At 34.6% G+C, this 14,816-nt stretch overlaps 1 pseudogene; it reads left to right on the top strand.

Moving 5' to 3' along the window:
* The window catches only part of LOC149159435 (putative pectate lyase 8), a 36,629-nt pseudogene extending 22,107 nt beyond the window's left edge, over window positions 1-14,522 (top strand).
* The last annotated feature ends 294 nt before the right edge of the window (window positions 14,523-14,816 follow it).

Genomic DNA, 14,816 nt, shown 5'->3' on the forward strand with positions numbered 1-14,816 from the left:
CAATCCTCCCCTCGAACAAAGGACCATCGAGCCTCCCCTCAAATGATTATCCATCCATCCACTCTCTACCAACCAGGATTCTCCGCTCCAATGCATTGGAAGAACACGCCTTACATGGAAGCACCACCTGCCTCGAGAGCTTGCTCTATCCCAGGTCAACTCCTCTTCACCGTGTTAGGACCAGGACACGTCCATGAAGAATCCGGAGCACACCGCTTGTCTAACCGAGCTTATCCACGGATCCCATGGTGATATTACCGGGGCCCACCACCTTCGTTCGGCATTCCGAGGATTCATCCACTTGGCTAACTTCGGGGCATGGCTCTGATACCACTTGTTAGGACTCTGGACACCACATATCTCCACAATGGTATGATATTGTCCACTTTGGACCTTAGCCCTCATGGATTTGTTCTTGGGCTTTACCCCAAAAGGCCTCATAACAATGGAGATATTTTTCCATCCTTATATACCCATGATCCTCCCCACTTCTAATCAATGTGGGACTTTGGTTGTCTACCCAACAATACAGTGGAAAAATCCTCTGTTTCCACAGTTGAGAATTTTCTGATAAATTCTGAAACAACAAAAATATAAACAGAGAGTAATACTCTGTTTTCTGATAATTCTAAAACACAAGAACAGAGCATAAAATAATACTCTACTTTGCCTCAGGATCAAGAACTGATCAAAATAATACTCTGTTTTTGACACAGAAAAATACTCTATTTTTAACTCAGAAAAACAGAAAAATTCGTTCTCTGGAAACGGTGTTGCAGCAACATAGTTTTTTTTTCAGTTGTTGTAACTTGTGTTGCAGCAACGTAAATTTTTGACGTCAAGTATTTTTTGAGTTACGGTGTAACAGAAACAGGCAAAAAGAAACTTCTATTTATGAACGATAAACTAACTGATAAAATAAGTCTTCCTCACATAGAGGGATATTCACAAAATATTATGCTAAAGAGCATCTTCCTCTTGACAGAGGGATTACAACAGGAACGCTTCAGTTCCACAAAACAACTATCTCAGAAAATTTCAGCACTACTGTGCAATACAAAAAAAAACTCTCTTGTTCTACACTGCTGTGTGTTACAAAAGGACTTTCAATCTATCTATATTTTTCTACACTGCTGTGTCTGCATTTTATAGTGCGGGAAAGGGTCTTCACCGCTTTAACTTGCTGATGAAGTCTCTGTTGCTCATGATTAAAAGATTTGATCTTTTGCTGTATTTCTTGAGTCGGTGGTGATAAAATCTATGACTGATAAATGCTACGTCGGCTCGAGGCTGGTTCTTTTCTCTTTCATCCGTTCTGCTCATTAATATGGTTGTTGAGAAGTAATGATGTAGTGTTGTATCTGATCTTCATCCTTCGGGAACTCAAAAATAATTAAAGAGTGAAAAGATGGTAATGGCGGTGACTTAAAAGATCGGGAAAAAATGTGGGGCGCCGGATCACGACAAATGAATAAAGTAGCTGCTGCTGTTCTGTTCACTGCAGTTGAAATTATAATTTCAACAAAGCTTGCATCAAAGCATAACCTTCGATCATGAAGTAAGAAGTGTCGCGCATCAACTATGAGCTTCTTTTTGGAATTCTTTTTGGTTAATTGACATTATTTCTAGCCACTTCTAAGCATTGTGTCAATGCAATTTGTCTGTATTTTTTCGTGAAGGATTATAATGGAATGAAGGAATGAGCCTACAACAATGGAGTTTGATGGTGATAGACATGTAAGCTCGAAAAAAAAATTAGTTTTTAGTCCGTTCTTGTATTTGTTATAAATATGTTCTTGTATTTCTTATATATATGTGATTCTTTTACTCTGTTTATGGAAATACTGAATGCGACATGTTAAATATACCTAACATGTATAAAGACAAGCTCAATATTGTCATAGAATATTGCCATAGAATGATTTGTATAATATTTTCAGAGAATGCTTTGTATAATGTTGAGCGTGCATTTTATGGTGGGCAGCTGACCTGAGAGGAGTCTAGGATTACAAGGTCTGCAAGCCTACAGTCATGCTAGATTTCTTCTTGCTTGGGTCTGCAAGCCTATAGTCATGCTAGCTTTCTTCTTGCTTTCTTATGGCTTTATGGCTTGGCTTATATTTATCCTGTTCCTAGCAAGGAGCAAGAAGAAATCGAGAAGTAGGTAGGTGGGACTGTGGACTTGAGGTTATCACATCCCTTTTTTTTTGTTCTTTTTCTTTTGTTAACTTAATTAAGCAAAATCTAAAGGTGCAAGCAACTATTGATAAATAAAAGTAGGCAGGCTGTGGAACTGGCTTTCGTAGGGAAATAGTTTCATGCTTACTAACTGCCCCTTGTCAATTGCTGTGAGGTAATGATCGCTGCAAAGTAAATGGAAATTCAGGTAGGCTACTGAACACAGAAATGGCTTTCTAAGTGCAATAGATTCACGCTTGCTGACTATAGATTCAGGCTTACTGATTGCCCCTTGTCGATTGCTGCGAGGTAGATGGGGTAAATTTCTTGTGCTTTCGCTGATGGGTATCGATATGAAATTGGCCTACCTCCACTCAATTTCAAAGGTGGATCATGCAATTTACTGCAAGGAAACTAATAATTCAATATCTAGAGTAAGTGATCCTAGAATTTGAACTTCGGTATTGGTATTTGTTTTAAGAAATGGAATTCCTAGATAACCTATTTTAAGAAGTGGAATTATGACATCAACTATAGTTCCTCATTACCTAGCAAAATTATATCCATTCTCTTACCTATAAGGAAAGCTATCAAAATTGTTACAATGTCATTTGTCATTTTCGATTTTGTTGTTCATCTGAAAATTCTTCAATTTTTATGTAACATTTTCTTGTAACCTTATGCATGGTCGTGCCTAAGAAACAAGATACAAGCTATATGAGCTATTAAAACACAAGCTAGAATGGTGTACGCTAGCCAGAGAGATGTTGACAGATGCTGCTAGTGATGAATCATTGAGAGATGCTACTAGTGTTGGATCGTATGGATAATTTGGCACTGCCACTACAAGTGTTGGTTCGACCCGTAGCTACTGCTAGTGCTAGTTGGATTGGATAATCTGGAGCTGCAGCTACTTCTAGTGCTGGTTCGACTAGATTACAGTGCTAGTTCGATTGGATAATATGGAGCTACAGCTACTGCTAGTGCTGGTTCGACGGGATAATCTGGAGCTGTGCTACTGATGCTTACCTAGTAAAAGACCTTGCATAAGTCCTTGCATCATGGGCGACTGCTTCCCAGGTAGAATGTTGCAAGGCGGTTGGGCAGTTGCAATCAACCACTCGGAGAGAACAATGTGAACAGCTTGTGGTTGAACATGCAATCAACCACTTGGCTCTATCATAACATAACATATATGATAACATAAGAATGGCGAACTAAATAACATAGAATTTAATACTCCTAAACTAATGCTCACATTAATTTACATCTTGAAAATATTAACCAAACACATTCAAACTAATATATAGTTTTTGCCTCTTTTCCTCTGGAAGAGGCCAAATAAGATGATAAAATAAAATGCAGTATGGTCAATGCAATGCAGTGTTAAAAAATTTAGGTTAATTGTAACACAGAGTACGCGAAGTAATGCTTAAGCAACTATTTTTGATTATTATAATCCCATGTCATTGCCAGATGGTAGGGACTAATAACACTAGAGATATATATAACTAATATCATAATATATTTTCAATGAAAATATTTTTTTTTATAAATGAAAATATTTTTTTATAAATAGTAGAATTGTTATATGGAATTAATTATTATTATTATTATTATTATTATTATTATTTATTTTCTATATATACTTTTTTCATAAATATAAGCTAATGGGAACTATGAATCTCAAAGTTTACATAATACTTCATAACACAATGATCACTAATTAAAGTGCCCCAAGAACTAAATATGACTTGTTTTGTATAGAATATAATATTTACAATTTAGTTTGCAATACACATTATATGAATATTAGTTTTGAATTAAAACTAGCACATCCATATATCTTAAATGACTAATAAATGCCAATAGGTATCAATTCATAGTAGGTACCAAGGCACTTATCCCATGATACATAGCAAATTCCAAAAATTAACTCAATTATAACTTTATCTTAAATTATTATTATTACAATAGGTATCAATTCATAGTAGGTATCAAAGCACTTATCTCATGATACATAACACATTCCAAAAATTAAAAGGAATCATAAAAATTAACTAAATTATAAGTTTATTTTAAATTATTATTATAAAATAAATTAATATATGAATTAAACATATATACATTTGAAAAAACATGTCACAAGAAAAACATAGTAAAGCAATATTAAGTAATAAGGATTCAATGGCATAAATAAAATTAGTATTCAAATGGAATTTGACACTTGTAAATATGACCTTATTTTAATTAAATTGAAAACCAAGAGCATACTTGCCTTAAGATAAATCTTAATTATTTATTTGTTATTACTAATAAAAATATTATATGGATATTTTGTAAAGGTTAAATCCTTAGATTCTACTTAATAATTATTGGCAATTAAATTAAAATTTAAAAAAATAAACACGCCTATCAACATAATAAAATATAATGTCTCTTTCCATTTATATATAATATATAGCAATACCATATAAAATATAAATTTAAAAATTTAAAATTTTGAAGCAAAATTAAACCTAAAAAACCTGAAAATAATGGAGAAATTATGAGTTAGGTCGTTTTAATTCTGGGTTATAATTAGGAACTAGATCCTAATTCTTATGAGATTGTTTATCTCGCTAACTAAACACACTTGTATGATATATGTATTATTTTACTTTTCATTTAATGAAAGCCAACGTTGTGATAGCTTCAGGCTCCTCACCTGAGGACTGCGAGTTTTATTCAATTTAGTTTTGTCTTCCATTTTTGAGTTAGTATCAGAGCACAAGGCTCATCTTGGGTTTGTAATCGTGATTGGTGAGGCTGTGTGTGTCCAGTTGAGTGTGGAGTTCATTGATTGGAGATTGTCTGATCTGCCTACTCAATTTGCCTGTGTGTGGTGCCATAGAGCTGGTGGAGAAAGATGAGAGATGGTGTGGCATTTGACCATGGTATAGCACAACAAAACTGTCCGAGCGTGGTGTTTGACCACATCTATTGAACACAATGTCCTAATTTCTGGAGGTGGCTCATCTAGAGGTGGCCTGATTTTTGGTGAGATTTCTAGAGGTGGTATGATTTGTATATCTCTGGAGGTGGCTTGATTTGTATATCTATCTCCAAACTTCATAAAGCCGATTTGAACGCTATGTGTGAAGTGCGGCTTATGTAAATATCATTTTCTTCAGATTATGGATCCAAGTAAACTGTTGACGTTGGTTGTCGTGAAGCCATGAAGACTGTTTTCGCTCCGTTATTTTGTTGATGTTGGTTGTCATTTGGAATGACCCTGAAGATGTTTTTGAGAAGCAGAAGGAGCGGCCTTATAACAAAGGAGCAGACTATGGACACATCTGAGTTTGTTTTTTGTTTTTTTTTTATTTATGTGATCAACACTTCCATCTCCTAGGAGAAGGTGCACCGATTGAGGCAACCTTACGAAATTGAAAAACCTTGTAATGCAGGGCTTTTGGTAAGAATCGAAAGGTGTGTTATTGACAATTGACTTTTCTTTTTAGTGCGTAGTCTAAAAAATTCCCACTGTGAGTGTTTGAGAAGGCCTTCTATTTTGAGAAGCTCGATACATGTTCATTTTATTATTTGCACCTCTTATGAAAACTTAGCTTCACATTTTTATGTGCAATTTTTTAAAAATCAATTGAGCTCTAATTATTTTTGAAGTTGGTGAGAGATACGAGCTCTTTATTAGAGTCCCTCTCTATATTTTCTTTGAAAATATATATTTGGAGCAATTAGTGGTGTTTGTGAAGGGAGAAGTAGAATGTTGTTGAAGATTGGGATATTTTTAGTGAAAATGACGAATCCCCTTACAGAAAAATTTGCAGAAACATATATGAACAAGGCCAATAAATTGGATGGCATAAACTAGGTTAACTAGAAATTCAAGCTGAAAACACCATTTGAAGGCTTTGGTGTTTGGAACATCACAAAGGGAGAAGAAGCAAACACTGTTGCAGGTGTGACCACTGCATTGATTGAAGACCAAGAGAAGCGGGAGAACAAAGAAAAGGTATTATTAAAGATTTATGTTAAAGATAACATAATGCCTCAGATTCATGATTACAACACATCTAGTGAAACTTGGAATAACTTAAAGAATTGTATGAAATAAAAAATAAAAATATAGTCCTATTTCTGAAAAGTAAGCGCATGTATATTAAAAGGGAAGAAAATGAATCTGTTAGTGCTTTTGTTTCAAGAATTAAAGAATTGAAAGATAAGATGGAATATATAGGAGAGTCAATACCTAGTAATGACCTTATGACAATCACTTTAAATGGAATGTCAGAGGACTATCAAATGTTTATTACAGATCTTGCAGCAAGGGAGAAATATCTCACCTTTTAGGAATTGATAGGTATATTGATGCAGGAACAAGAGAGACGCGGGAAATTGAAGCCTCAAAATCTAGATTTAGCACTTGTGGCAAAGAATAAATTCTTCAAAGGGAAACAAGGAGGAGGAAGTAAAGGTGGAATTCCATCTCATAGAAGGCCATTCCAAAGCTAAATCAAGGTATGTCATCTGTCATAAATGATTCTAGATTGAATTTTGTTTTTTGTGGTCAAAGTGGGCATCTTTCTAGAGCCTATTATTAGAAGAAAATTAACTAAGCTAGGCATAAGCACAAAATACATTCAGGACATTTTGCAGGAGAACCTCTAAATTTTGATCTACCAAATATTAAGTTTTTGTGTCTAATTTTGAGTTGTCTCTTGAAACAAATGATGTGAATTCTTGGTTTGCGGACTCTAAAACCTTGATTCACGTGACATAAAATAGGGGATGGTATGAGAACTTCAAGGAAACAGGAAATGGTGCCAACATTTATCTAGGAGATGATCGTGCACATCATATGAAGGGATATGGAGACATCCCTGTAACATTTCCAAATGGAAGTATTAGGCACATTCATAATGTTATATATGTGCCTGAGATCAAGAAAAATTTGATTTCTATGTGCCTAATTATAGATTAGAATATGAAGGTTGAATTATTCAAAACACATTGCATAGTAAAAGACTTGTTGGATCAATGAAAACTTGTTGCTTCAGGAGTCAGTGTTGGAGCCATGTATAAGCTTGGTGCCACCAGTAAGAGTCACCAAGCACTGACTTCTACTGCTATGTCAACTGAAAGTATTTGGCACTAGAGGTATGGTCATATCAATTATCATGATTTGTTGTTATTGCAGAAACAAAGAATGGTTGAAGGACTCCCTATGTTAAAGAATGAGTATGTTTCTTGTGAAGGTTGTGCATTAGGAAAAATTCATAGAGATGAATTCCCCTCTAATTATGATAGGAGAAGAAGAGATGTATTAGAACTTGTGCATTTTGATGTTTGTGGACCCATGCAGACTAGATCCCTAGGAGGTGCTTATTATTTTTTGTTGTTTATTGATGATTGCACAAGGTACCCTTGGGTGTATTTCCTTAGGAAAAACTGATATCTTTGACTATTTCAAGGAATTCAAAAACATGTCAGAGAAGCAAACAAGGAAGTTCATAAAGATCCTCCGTTTAGATCAAGGAGGAGAATGCAGGTTGGGGAACTTCGTAAAGTACTGCAAGGATCATGGAATAGTGCATCAATTTATAGTACACTACACTCCACAACAGAACAGTGTTGTAGAAAGGAAAAACATAACGTTGGTGGAGTGTGTACATAGTATGATCAAAGATAAGAATCTCTCAAATTATTTTTGGGCAGAGGCCATTAGTATTTTTGTTTATTTAACGAACATATGTCTAACAAGGTATCTTGATCTCAAGACCCCATTCGAAGCCTTGTATGGTTTTAAGCTAACAGTTCATCATTTGAGAGTGTTTGGGTGTAAATACTCTGCACATATTCTGGAGGAGAAAAAAAGGAAACTTGATGCTAAAGGTATCAAATATATTTTTGTAGGATAATGTTCATATTTTAAAGCTTATAAAATGTTTGATCCCTCTACTCACAAAGTGTTTGCAAGTAGAGATGTAATTTTCCATGAGAAAGAAGATGAAGGAAACAAGGACAACAACTATGAAAGGTGGCACATACTTCCTAAAGTTGAAGAAAATAAAGCATAAGCAAAAGACAATGAGAAATAGAAACTTGAGGAAGAATCCAGTGATATGGACATCACTAGCAATCAAAATTAAACTAGTGGTGGAGAAGTACCTTAAGAAAACAGGGGTGAAGAGAGTGAAGTGTGAAAGGGATCTACTCAACAGATTTAACTACCTAAAAGGTATAAGGACTATGCCCTAATGAGTATTGTTTTGAATGTCATAGAACCCATGATTTTTAATGAATATGATGAACATGAAGAGTGGAGAAAAGCAATGAAGGAAAAATATGAATCTATAATTTAAAAAAAATCTCGGGAATTGACTGAATTGCCTAAAGGTAAAGAGACCATAGGATGTAAATGGTTATACAAACCCAAGTTTAAAGAAAATTGCAGTATAGATAAATATAAAGCTATATTGGTAGAAAAAGGGTACTCACAAAAGGGGGGCATTCATTACGCAAAAACATTTGCACCTATAGCTAAATTAAATAATATTAGACTATTAATTGCATTAGCTACAAAGTACCATTGGAACTTGCACCAATTAGATGAAAAATCTTCTTTTCTAAATGGTTATTTAAAGGAGTAGGTGTATTTGAAACAATCTGAAGGGTTTGTAAAAAATGGGCAGCAACATATAGTTTGCAGATTAAGAAATCTTTGTATGGGCTAAAGAAGAAACCTAGGTCATGGTATGAGAAGATACATTCTTTCTTTCTTTAGCAGGGTTTTATGAGAAGTCAAAGTGATCTAAATTTGTATACCAAATTTGATGCAAATGGGCATGTAGTACTGATTTCATTGTATGTTGATGATTTAATTACAAGGAATTTTGAAAAAATAATTGATGGAATCAAGGTGAAAATGTCACAAGTATTTGAGATGAAAGATCTTGGTGAGAGACATTGTTATCTAGGTCTTGAAATTTGGAGAGATGTTGATCAGACTTTTTGTCTCTTAGGGTAATTATGTTATAGAATTGCTTAAAAAGTTTTAGATGGATCAATGTAAAGCTTATTTTGTTCTGATGCAAAAAATGTTAAACTTCACTTTGATGATGGATCAAAGGAGGTAGATGGTACACTATATAGACAACTAGTTGGAAGCTTGAATTATCTTCCTACAAATAGACCTAACATAGCATACTCTATTAGTATGTTAAGTCAGTTTATGGCGAGACCTCTAGAAATCCATTGGAGGGTAGAAAAATATGTACTCAAGTATCTTAAAGGAACAATTGATTTTGGTCTTAAGTATACCAATTCATTTAATGTTGAGCTGAAAAGTTACTCAGATTCATATTTGACTAGTAATCCAGATGATAGGATATATACTACAAGATATTATTTTAACATTGGATCCAGGATCATTTCATGGAGTAGCAAGAAGTAGACAACTGTATCATTGTCATCTACTGAGACATAATATAAAGCTTTGTGTGTAGCAACTTGTGAAGTTTTTTGGTTGAGGATAATTCTTTAAGATGTTGGAGAAGAACAAAAGAAGGTTACAGTGATCAAATGTGACAACTAGAGCTCGATCAAGTTGGCAAACAATCCAATTTATCATGCAAGAATAAAGCATGTTGATGCTAAATTTCACTTTATTAGAGAGAAGATACAATCCAAAGAAATTTTTATTGAATATTGTAATACTTGTGAAAATGTTGTTTATATTTCCACTAAGCCCATTGGGAAGATAAAGTTTGAGTTATTTAGGGAGATATTAGGTGTGGAAATAAATCATTTATCCATTAAGGGGGGAACTTGAAAATAATGGAGAAATGATTAGTTAGGTTATTTTAATTCTTGGTTGTAATTAGGAACTAGATCCTACTTCTTAGGAGGTTGTTTATGTCCCTAACTAAACACACTTGTATAAGATATATATGGTTTGATTTGTCTTCCATTTTTTAGTAAAAATATTCTTAACATATTTAACTTATATAACTTATAAACTTCCATTACTTTTATGTATTTATAATTAGAAAACAACATGTAAGTATATATTTAGGTTAGGAGTGGTTATAGAGTTAAGTTATTCCATTTATGAAATCTTATTCAAATTTATTATGTTGAGAGATACTAATAATTCAATTTCCATCTTAATTCTACATCAAACTTTATATTGAAATATTTCATTTTAAAAATTAATATATGTTATTATTATTATTTTTTGTAACTTCGGCAATGGTGAGGCTACATCATGGTCATATCCACTAATAACACTGGAATAGGGTGGAGAATTAAACACATGACTTAGTATCTAGGAGTTATTAATTTTACATCAAACTTATGATCGAAAGATTTTATTTTAAAAACTAATACATATTAAGTTCAACCGTGGTAAGATGCTCATATAACACTAGTGACTTAGCATCACTAATGATTTAGCATCTAACAAGACCTTAACATCACATCCGATCACCATCTATCCAAAACCCGAAATATATATATATATATAGAGAGAGAGAGAGAGAGAATTGCATAGTATGCTACCCTATTTTATTTTTCTTTCTCACTTTCCATAAAAATAACTAGCAAAATTAACATTCAAAAATTTTTGTTCATAAAAAATATTGTATTAAAAAATATTTTTGTTCATAAAATAATATTTTATTAAAATATGAATTATTTTATTTTACTGGGTTGGAAATGAGACGAGGGTGATGAAGGCCATTGTCAGTGTAACTCTAGGACTAGAACTTAATTATTTTTATTTAAAATTTAAAATTTAGGATTAGTTATTAATTTTTTTTTTTTTTTTAAATAGTAATTTAGTTTATAAATATAATCAAAATATTGTTAATGAAATTTAGTGTTTGTTTGTTTGTTTGTTTTTGCTTTTGTCTTTATTTTTTAAATTTAAAATAATAGTTTTATTAATACATTTAATTCATTGGAGTAGAATAAACGGTGATGGGGTGTACTTTTAAGTTACTTTCTAATGTGAAGGCCACTTGTTTAAAACTCTGTAGTTATGTTAACCAACTCCGTGGTCATGTTAACCGATGTAATCTATAGGTGATTTTAATGGCTTCAATGCCCTTCGGTAAGGGTTTTTCACACCAAACTTTAAACTTTATGAACAAGACAACTAGACCCAAAAAACAAAATTTTATTAATAAATTTATAATAGTCAAACATTTATCAATATAATAAAGAAAATATATATTTCAAAAATATAATAAATATAATTTAATTATTTTTAACAAAATAATAATAAAATTACAAATATATATACATTTTTAATTTTAGAGCTAGCCATTCATTATATTTGAATTTTAATTAAATCACGGGTGATGAAAAAAAGACACGAGAATATAATAAATAAAGAGACAATGGTCAAAAGTCCCTTCCTGGCTTCCCAAAGTAACATTGACCATGTAAATATTCAAACTTTGGTTACTAACAGTCTTTATTTGTCATGAAGTGATAGCAAGGACATGGATGGTCATGAAGTGATAGCGAGAACATGGATGCTTACGTTTACAAACCTAGGAACATGGGATGATGAAAAGGACACCGGAATATAATAAATAAAGAGACAATCTCAAAATTCTCTTCATGGTTCCCTGGCAGCATTGACCATGTAAATATTCAAACTTTTGTTACCTAGAGTGTCTATTTGTCATGAAGTGATAGCAAAAACATGGATGCTTACCTTTGCAAACCTCGGAACATGGGAGATGGAGAATGGACATATACTTGTCATCAACCGTGAGAACATGGATGCTTAAGTTTGCAAACCTGAACCACATGCACATAATAAAAATTAGAGTTTACAGATGCACATAATATGCGTAAGAGTCCCCTTTCACGGTGATCATATTACTAGGAAGAAGTATTCAAATCCCCCCTCTTTTCCAGGACCAGATAAGGGGCATTAAAACCTTTTATAATTTTTTTCGTATCGTTGTTATTCAAATTTGATAAAAAATTGATGGAAATCGAAGTTCCAACACCAAATTTCGAAATTTAGGTATTTTTAAAATCACAGAAGATTCTTGAAGAAACAAGAAAAACCAAATAAATGAATAGAAACTTCAAGAAATAACGTTTTGAATGAACATATATGAATGAAAACATGTGCGTTCATGTATGTTTATTTCAGCGGAACCCTATATCCGGATGGAAACATGTGGCCAGCAAAATGCAAATCAGATTTAAATTTCCCATGTATGTAGGGAATAGGAATGACATAATACAAAGATTGATGATCGATACTATAAGAAATGCTTGGCATTGGCAAGACTGGAAAAAAGATTTGTGGAGGCAAGCAGCAGTCGTATTTGTTATTGTTTACTTGACAAGGTAGACGTGAGATCAAGCTGGTTGCGTTTGTGAATTGTGAATACTGAGTGAGTACTAACAGCGAAAATGAGCAATGACAATGGTATTTTGTGTTGCATGTTGTTGCTTGGAATACTCTGCTGCGTCCATGGCGAGACGATTATGCGACAGACTGTAATAACACCGACCAATATATCTAGCTCTGAGTTTTCCGGTAGGAAAAGTTCCAGCTCCAGCAGGAGTATCACAAAATGTTCATAAGTAAATAAACTATGGCCCACTGCAACATTATGTTCCGTTTGTTAACCTCTTCGTTTAATTTATTATCTAATGTTTCATGTATGTATTCCAACAGGAGGGGCACAAAACGTGGACGGGAACATGGACGAGGGCTCGAGACGATTATGGGACAAACTGTAATAATACCAACCAATATATCTAACTCTGAGTTTCCTGTGGGAAAAATTCCAGCTCCAGCCGGAGTAGTGAAAACTGTTAACAAGTAAACAAACTGTTGCCCACTGCAACATTATGTTCAGTTTGTTAATCTTTTTGTTTAATCTATTTATCTAATGTTTTATATATGTATTGAACCAGCAGGAGGAGCGAAAAACGAGGACGAGGACTGGGCGGCATTTTTTCATGCGCAACTGGTAATCCCATTGATGACTACTGGCGCTGTGACCCCAGTTGGCGGCTTAACACGGAACGACTAGCAGATTGTGGCATTGGATTTGGCAAGGACGCCATTGGAGGCAAAAATGGTGAGTTTTATGTGGTTACGGATCCAGGTGATGATCCGGTGAATCCATTGCCAGGCACTCTACGTTATGGCGTGATTCAGACGGAGCCTTTGTGGATCATCTTCGAAAGAGACCTGGTCATTAGGTTGTAGGAAGAGCTGATCTTCAACAGTTTCAAGACGATCGATGGACGTGGCGCCAACGTTCACATTGGTCAGGGTGGGCCCTGCTTCACGGTTCAGAATGTGACATTCATGGCCTCCACATAAGTGATTGTAGGCCTGCTGGATACGCTATGGTAAGAGATTCTCCAACGCATTACGGGCTTAGAGGTCTTTGTGAGGGAGACGGGATTACCATCTTCATCACAGGACGGAACATCTGGGTGGACCATTGCTCCATGTCTAACTGTGCCGATGGTCTTATTGACGTAGTGGAGGCATCCACCAATGTCACCATTTCAGACAACCACTTCACTGATCACAACGAGGTGACCTTACATTCATTACTTCATTAGCATATTCTCAATCCCTGTAGATCTGCAAATGAAAACTTATCTTCCTCGTTCTGCTTTGATCTCTAGGTAATGTTGTTGGGTCATAATGATAGCTACACAGACGACACTGTCCTGAAAGTAACTGTTGCCTTTAACCATTTTGGCAAAGGTCTCAACGAAAGAATGCCAAGGTATATAATAATTACTTATCATTTTTAAAACCCTAATTGTTTTTAGGTCTCGTTCCAGTTTGGGGTCAAGAAGGAACAGTAGGATCTTGTTAGTGTTATTTAATTACAAACTAATTATGAATGAAAGATGTGCGTAAATGTAGGTGTCGATATGGACACTTCCATGTGGTAAACAATGACTACACGGAGTGGGAAGATTATGCCATCGGTGGAAGTTCAAACCCTACCATCTTGAGTCAAGGCAACAGATTCCGCGCTTTGGCAGATCCATACAAAAAAGAGGTTACCAGGCGGAAGACCATCAGCTTGAACAACAATGCAAGGAAGAGTTGGAACTGGATCTCTGAAGATGATCTCATGCTCAATGGTGCATATTTCGTAGAATCGGGATCACGGGAGTCTTCCGCATATGCAACCACATACAGTTTGGCACCGAGTAGTTCAGCCCTAGTTCCAACAGCGTCCCTGCGTGCACTTCGATTTCCATCAGGCGTACTTTCCGGCAGGAATGGATCTCCCTGCCAACAGCGTCCCTGCCACCAGAAGTCTAGAGTTTGAGTTAACCCGCTGGAAGCTTCCCATCGAGTGTGTGTTAACCCGCTGGAAGCTTGCCATTTCCTTAGTTATTGGGAAAATTTATGCTACATTGTAGTTCGAACCATGGTCTGAACAGAGTACGCTCTCCATATCCTCCATACTGCTAGAAACTTTAATCAGCTGCAACTATGATCAATAGCTCGAGCTTTCCTGTGAAAGAGTGTTTTTCTTCCTGCAACAAAGTTACATAGCTGCTTCCATCTCTTGAATCAATTTGAAATTTTTGTGTGCTTAGTAACAGATTTTTTATTTGTA

This window comes from Pinus tabuliformis, chromosome 5_2 (genome assembly GCF_031772625.1).
Source record: "Pinus tabuliformis cultivar Carrire ecotype Pingquan chromosome 5_2, CPIR1, whole genome shotgun sequence".
NCBI lineage: Eukaryota > Viridiplantae > Streptophyta > Pinopsida > Pinales > Pinaceae > Pinus > Pinus tabuliformis.